This window comes from Trichosurus vulpecula, chromosome 1 (assembly GCF_011100635.1).
Source record: "Trichosurus vulpecula isolate mTriVul1 chromosome 1, mTriVul1.pri, whole genome shotgun sequence".
Classification (NCBI taxonomy): domain Eukaryota; kingdom Metazoa; phylum Chordata; class Mammalia; order Diprotodontia; family Phalangeridae; genus Trichosurus; species Trichosurus vulpecula.
In genome coordinates this window covers 191998123-192006104 of record NC_050573.1, presented here as the reverse complement: position 1 = coordinate 192006104, position 7982 = coordinate 191998123, and the positions used below count along the sequence as shown (strand labels likewise).

The following is a 7982-nucleotide window of genomic DNA, read 5'->3' as shown; positions in this document are numbered from 1 at the left end:
AGTCTCTCCACCCCTAGCCATCGTCATTCAGTTGAAACAATGATTTCTTAAGTCCTAAACCTGTCCATGTCACCCCACCACACACATATACACAGATATACTCAATAAACTCCTGTGGATCTATATTATGTCTAGTATCAAATAAAAAATTCCTCTGTTGGGCATTAAAGCTGGCCTTTTTCTGACTTTCCACTCTGCTTGTGTCTAGCCATACTGGCCAACTTGGTGTTCCATGTGTAATGCTCCACCTTTAAATTCTGTGTCTTTGCACTGTTTGTCCCACATGCTTGCAATTCTCTGTCTCCTTTCTACCACCTCAACCTCCCTGGCAAGGAGAGCACAGCAATTTACCATAAAGATTATACACCATGATATAACAACAACGCTGCTTGCAGCTACTGTGGAGGTGTAAGGGCAATAACACCAGCACAGAGGAGGGCTGCTAGCACAGGTTCTTTGATCTCCTTTTCTAAGGGAACCAACTTTAAGGGGTTTACAATCTCATTTTAATTAAACATACACATATTGTTCACTTAGTTCAGGGGAAAAAGTTAGCACCATGAACTTCAGAGAAAACACAAACAGAAATTAGAAGCAGAAATTATATAAACAGAGCAAAATAACACAAATCAACAGACAGGCTTCTAGCCATCTGACCAAGACATTACATACATAGTTACCAGAGAGAGAAGCACCAACATCTGGCTTTTCAAAGCCAGGATGCTCCTTAAAGGTTACCCAGAGTCTCATCAGGTCAAATCACATGAACACTCTTCCAATGAGTGAGCTCCCAAAGCAAAATGCTAAGCTCAAAGTGTATATACAATTTTTCAGGGTCAGAGGGCATCATAACCATGTGACTCAAACTCATGTGGCTTAGGCTTTCTTGTGACTTAAGCAGGTCATCAAAGACTATTGATTCAATCAATGATAAGGCTCAATCAAAAGCACTTGGTTACCTTAGTGCTGAGAAGCACTGCAAAAGAAAAAAAAAACAGTGAAAGGTCCCACTTTGCTTGCCATTACACATGATTAGGCTGAATTTATACCAGTAATGCAGGACTGGTTCAATATTACTGAAATTATAAATATAATTGACCATATTAGTTAAAAATCATGATTATATCAATAAATGCAGAAACAGCTTTTGACAAGATACAATATCCATTCATTTTTTTAATTTTGATTTTAAATTTAAAATTAAATTTAAGTTTGTTTTTTTTTTAATGAAATCAAAGGAATAGAGAGAGCTTTCTTTCAAATGATAAGTAATGTCTATCTAAAATCAAAAACCAGCATTAGCTATGATGGCACAAAGTTGGTGATTTTCCAAGATCAGGAGTAAGACAAGAATATCCCTAATAACCATTGCTATGTAATTTAGTGTTAGAAATGCTAGCCATAGCAATGACAAGAAAAGAAATCAAAGAAACAGTCAAAGCAGAACAAAATTATCATTTTTTGCACATTATATGATGGTTTGCTTAGAGACCAGTAGAGTGAAATAAAAGATTGGTTGAAACAATGAATGACTTTAGCTAAATTGTAAGATGTGAAGTAAGCCTACTTAAATTGTCAACATTTCTGTGTATCACCAAGAAAAGCTAGTAAGTGGAATTCCATTTTAAACTATTACAGCAAGTATAAAATACTTGGGAATTTACCTGCCAAAGCACACATGAACTACAGAGACACAATAAGAAAACACTCTGAAATAATATACTAAAAATGACAATACTACCTTCATTAATTTACTTTTTAAGTGCCGTAGCAATCAAACCACCAAACTATTCCTTTACATAGCATGAAAAAAATAACAAAATTCATCTGAAGGAACACAAGGTCAAGACTACCAAGGAATTTTTTTCAGTGGTAAGGAAGTATTCCTGGAAATAGTAGATCTCAAACTATATTATAAATACTTAATTGTGAAAAACAATCTCATATTTGTTCAGAAATAGAAAGGTTGATCAATTAAAAAGAACATTAGATAAACAATATACAGAAACAGAAGATGGCAGGTTAGAGGTAGGAACTCAGCTGAACTCTCCCAATATTCCTCTCCAAACAACTTTGAAATGACCTCTCAAATCAAATTTTGGAGTGGCAGAGCCAACAACAGGTCAGATTGAGACATTTTTGCAGCCTAAGACAATTTAGGTTGGCAGGAGAGGTCTGTAACAACAGGGTAAGGATAGCCTGAATTGTACACTGGAGCAGTACTCATAGTGAGCCTTGAAAGCAGCTGTGACAGCAGCAGCAGCAGCAGCTTCAGGAGCTCTTAGCCCAGAGAAGGTAAGGGAATGAAACAACAGATCAAAGAAAAATTATGGGAGACCATTGCTGGCACTGGATGCAGCTGGCCCTTACTTATAATACTATTGCCCATATTTGTCCAAGCTGCAGTTCTAGATTGGAGAGGAATATATGCAATCCCTCAAAAGGGAGCTGTGGCCCTATTCTCAGTTCCAAGGCAAAGAACTGCTCTAGTGCTTATGGATGAAGCAGAATAGGAGTCCTTTCTTAATAAAGATGAACAGGATGGTTTCAGAAAAAACTCAGAAATGTATATGAACTGACGTGAAGTGAAGTAAGCAAAAGCAGGAGAACACTGTGTATAGCAATGGAAATATTATAACGATGACCGACTGTGAAAGACTGAGCTACTGTCATCAATACAAAGATCTAAGACAGTGCCATAGGACCCATGATGAAACATGTTATCCTCCTCCAGAGAGAGAACTAATCAACTCTGAGTGCATATTGATGTGTATTTTTTCCCTCTATATTTCCTGATTTTTCTTGTTTTTTTGCAACAAAGCTAATATGGAAATATGTTTTTTCATGACTTCATATGTAAAATTAATATCATACTGCTTGCCTTCTCAATAAGAGGGGTGACAGCAGAAGGGAGAAAAAAAAATTTGGATCTCAATTTTTAAATGAATGCTGAAAGTAACATTTTTCAAAGTGCTACAAGAGGAAGCACAAGTTATTACTGTTGTTGTGATCACCACCATCATGATAATTTTGTTAGGAATTGTGGTTTTATTGCTATAGTGAGCTTCCAGTCAATATACTCCATCTCCAAGTACTGATCTGCAAGTCTTTCATAATTTATAGTCTTAGTTCCCAGGGTGCACCCACAAGTTCAACATGCCGCTTGTCCCTCTGTGTCACTTTAGCTTTCACAAAAAGAGATTTATGAGAATGAATGACTATTAATTCCATGACAGATGCTACTCAGTAAGGAGCTATTTCATAAACTTGTTAAATTGCATGAAAGTCTCTAATGACCTCAGTAATTCCTAAGTGGGGGTATATCAAAACTATAAGGTTCAAATTGCTTGTATGTGTCAGAAGCAGGTCTTGAACGCAGTTCTTCCTGACTTTGAATCTGGGCCTTATTCATAATGTTTCATTTCCTCTCTATTATTGTAATTATTATTATTATCATTAGTACTGCTGCTCCTCCTGCTGCTACTACCACTCACCAATTAGTAAAAGATCAAAAGATATGAACAGTTTTCAGATAAAATAATCAAAGCTATCTATAGTCCTATGGGAAAATGCTGCAACACACTATTAATTGGAGAAACACAAATTAAAACAATTCTGAGGTACTAGCTCATAACTATTAGATTGACTAATAGGGCAGAAAAGGAAAATGGCAAATATTGGAGGGGATGTGGGAAGAATGATACATTAATGCGCCATTGGTGGAGTTGTGAACTGGTTCAACAATTCTGTAGAGCAATTTGGAACTATGCCCAAAGGGCATACACTTTGCCTGTGTATTGACCTAGCAATAACACTACTTGGTTTGTATCCCAAAAGAGACAAAAAGGGAATGGACCTATATGTACAAAAATATTTATAACAGTTCCTTTCTGGTGGCAAAGAATTGGAAATTGAGGAGATCCTCAATTGGGGAATGGATGAACAAATCGTGGCATGTGATTATGATGGAATACTATTGTGCTATAAGAAATGATGAGTAGATTTATCTCAGAAAAACCTAAAAAGACTTACATGAGCTGATGCAAAGTGAAATGTTCTATGTACAAAGTAACAGCAATATTGTAAGATATTCAGCTGTGAATGGTTTAGCCATTCTCAGCAAACCAAAGATCCAAGACAATTCTGAAGGACTTATGATGAAAAATTCTATCCAGCCCCAGAGAAAGAACTGATGGTGTCTGAATACAGATTGAAGCATATTCTTTTTATTTTCTTTGTTTTTCTTGAGGGTTTTTAAAAATATTTGGCCTGTTTTCTTTCACAACATGACAAATATGGCAAGATTTGCATGACTATACATGTCTAACCTATATCGAATTGCATGCCTTCTCAATTGTGGGGACAGGGAGGAAGGTAGAGAATTTGGAACTCAAAGTTTTAAAAATAAATGGTAAAAATTGTTTTGACATGTAACTTGGATAAATAAAATACTAAATAAAATTTTATAAAAAGATATCAGCTTGCTAGATCTATCACACACATGCTCTGGCCACATGAACCACTATGCAGAATCCAAATAATCTGTTCTGAGATGTACATTACATCGTAGATATTTTGCTGCCAATGAAACTAAAGAGATTAGGGGTCTTGTGCCAGAAATATTACACAGATGGCTCAAGAGAAGTACAGGAAACCCCACTGTATCCTGGGCATTTTAAATATCAGTACATTAGTTAGATAGATGGATAAATAGATAGATAGATAGATAGATAGATAGATAGATAGATAGATAGATAGATAGATAAGTATAGCATTTATATAGCATTTTAAAGTCTATGAAGCACTTTATATGTGTTAACTTATGTCATTCTTATACTCAATCCTCATATTTAAAATCTTCAGAGCAGATGCATTCAGTCTGTGAAGACTGATGGATCCAATGATCATGGAGCCTATCCCTCTGTGTCACACTTTAGCTTTCACAAAAAGAGATTTCTGAGAATGAATGACTATTAATTCCATGGCAGACGCTACTCAGTATGGAGCTATTTCATGAATTTGTTTATTTGCATGAAACTCTCTAATGACCTCAGTAATTCCTAAGTGGGTGTATCAAAACTGTAACCATTTTAGCTCATAACTATAACACAATTCCCTTATGTGTTTCACTGTAGCTGGTTATGGCCCCATTTAGGATAATAGGATTTAGATCTGGAAGGAAACTTAGATACCATTTAGCTACCCTTTCATTTTATTGATAAGGAAACTGAGGCCAAGTGAAAGAATTAACTTCCCCAAGGTCACATGAATAATAAGCAACAGAATAAGATTCATAATTATTATGGATTCCGTTTAGTATAGTAGAAAGCTTTAGAGTCACACCATGTGGTTCAGTTCAAATCTACCATTGGAGAAGCAAATGATATTTAAGTTTTTGGGCAAATATTTTTCACTCTCATAGCAAGAATCTAAAGAAACAGATGGGCTTTTGACTCATATTCAGTGTTCCAGCATCTACAAAGGTGTTACAACCCTATTTCAGTGGAAGCAAACCAATAAGAAGCCATTGTGTCAGATCTGGTGTACCAGACTCATCCTGGATCACCTATTTTTGGTGACTCTGCAACTAAGGTAATTCATCCTCCTCAGCCAGTGTGATCAGACCGTTGGTCACCACAGAGGAAGGTTTGATCTTTTGGGGAATTCTGATATAGCAAGCCTTTCTAAACTCAACGGCCTACATCACCAGCCCTAAGATGAACAAATAGATGTACATTAGGTAAAGAAGAGTTTGGCACTCTACTGCTAGGAAGTAGAGACCAACCGATAGAAGTCAGTTGAATCAGGATGAGATTCAGTGCAGTTTATAAGTAAGGAAATGCCTGAGGAGCACAGTGAGGTGCTGATTTTAGAGAAATAGCCAATAATATTTGGGGACCTAGTCTGGTGGCTTATTCCTAGCATTGTTCAGTTTTCATTTGGATGTCATCATCATGGAGGCAGCTTGGTTACATAGTTGATAGAGTGTTTGAATTTAACTTTCATCTGGAAGATGTGGGTTTAAATCCTGTCTACTATATATTGGCTGTGTGACCTTAGGCAAGTCACTTTAACATCTCTGATACTTCATTTCTTCGTATATAAAATGGAGCTACTAATATCACTAACCTCAGAGAGCAATTGTGAGGATAAAATGAGATGATAGATGTTAAATATGTTTCATAATCTTAAAATGTTATATGTTACTAATTATTATTGTTGTCATTATCTGTTAGAATGATACCATTGACACTAAGAGGTTCCATAATCACCCTTTCCTTAAGCCATAATTTTCATCAATTGAAGTTCTACAGTTGTCTTATTTTATGCATGGTGTAATGGATAGAGAGCCAGCCCTGGAACCAGGAAGGCTTCTGTTAAATTCCCACCTCTGACATATATAGCTTGATCCTGGGCAAGGCATTTAACTGCTCAGTGATCTAAAAAACTCCCTGAGACTATTAAGTTGCTAAGATAGTGCCTGCCTGCATTGGCTGAGTTTCCTTATCTGGGAATTTCTCTCTATTAATAAAGCCACATGTCCAATTCCTATTCATTCATTCACATGCGCACACACACACACACACACACACACACACACGTATATACATACATACATGCATATATATGCATTATTTATGTATATACATGTGTATGTATAAATGTATGTGTGTATATTTGCATATGTGTGTTTATTGTGTGTATATGTATATATGTGTATATGTATACAGTATACAGTACATGTATAGTTTTTATAATTTTTATATAGTGCTTTTGTATAACAAAAATGTAATTAATAACTCATTTATATAATGTGTCATGCACTAGAAGGTGTTTTCAGAAGAAAAGCCATGAGGAAGGCCATATTAATTTTATTACCTCATTTTATAAATAAAGAGAAGTGATAGTGTGTATTCAAGTTTATTCGCAGAGGTTAATGACTAGAAGTTGCATGTACGTATATGTATGTGTATATATATAAACATATGTAATGTACAAATATATTTATACAATACATGCAGACATATGTGTATATGTGTAAATATATTTGTTTTATATAGCTATCCCATGCATGTTAATACATATCCCGTACTCAATAGAGATCACATGTCTACATTTTTTATTTTGAAAAACACTTCTCAAATATACCCATGAGATGCAGGATGAAAAATATTATTCTCCTTTAATGATGAGGAAATTGAGACTCATAGAAGGTATGTTAGAGAGAAAGAGACAGAGATAGAAAGAGAGACAGGGAGACAGGGAGAGAAAGGGAGAGGAAGATGGAGGGGAAGAAAGAAAAAAGGGAGGAGGAATGAAGGAGGAAGGGGGGGAGAAAGGGAGAAGGAAAAAAGTATGTAATATTTTCTCTGTGCAAAGCACTGTGCTAAGTGCTTTTTACTTTTACAAGAATTATCTCATTTGATCCTCACAACTCTGTAAGGAAGATACTGTCATTATCAGCATTTTACCATTCAGGAAATTGAGGCAAACAGAGGTTAACTAAGTGTCTCAGTATCACATAGCTAATAAGTGTCTAGAAATGGATTTGAAATCAGGCCTTTTAGACTCCAGCCCTGCACTCTGACCACCAATTGCCTCCAATATATTTATATTTATTTTAAATATGGAATGCTTCATGAATTTGCGTGTCCTCCTTGCACAAGAGCCATGCTAATCTTGTCTGTATCATTCCAATTTTAGTATATGTGCTGCCGAAACAAGCACAATATACTTATATTTATCCTTACATATGAATGACCATAGTTTTGTGTGGAAATGTTATACTAAGGCACATTTTAAAATTGTGCAGGTTCCATTCAATTTCACTGAAATAAAAGTTAAGCATAGTCAAGCTATGGACCTTCTGCCAGCTTTGATGTGAGGGACATTTCCAATGTGACAAAAGGAAAAGCTCTCAAGAATCCAGGAAACAAGACTATTTGGAGGCCAATAAAGGGAGAACCATATTTATTTTCATT

The 7982-nt window shown here is 35.7% G+C and overlaps 1 non-coding gene across 1 annotated transcript; it reads right to left on the bottom strand.

Annotated features, from left to right (window-relative positions):
- Window positions 1-7621: 7621 nt before the first annotated feature.
- On the bottom strand, window positions 7622-7728 carry LOC118835016. Its single transcript, XR_005009383.1, has one exon. It is a non-coding gene; the product is annotated as a U6 spliceosomal RNA (small nuclear RNA).
- Between the last annotated feature and the right edge of the window lie 254 nt (window positions 7729-7982).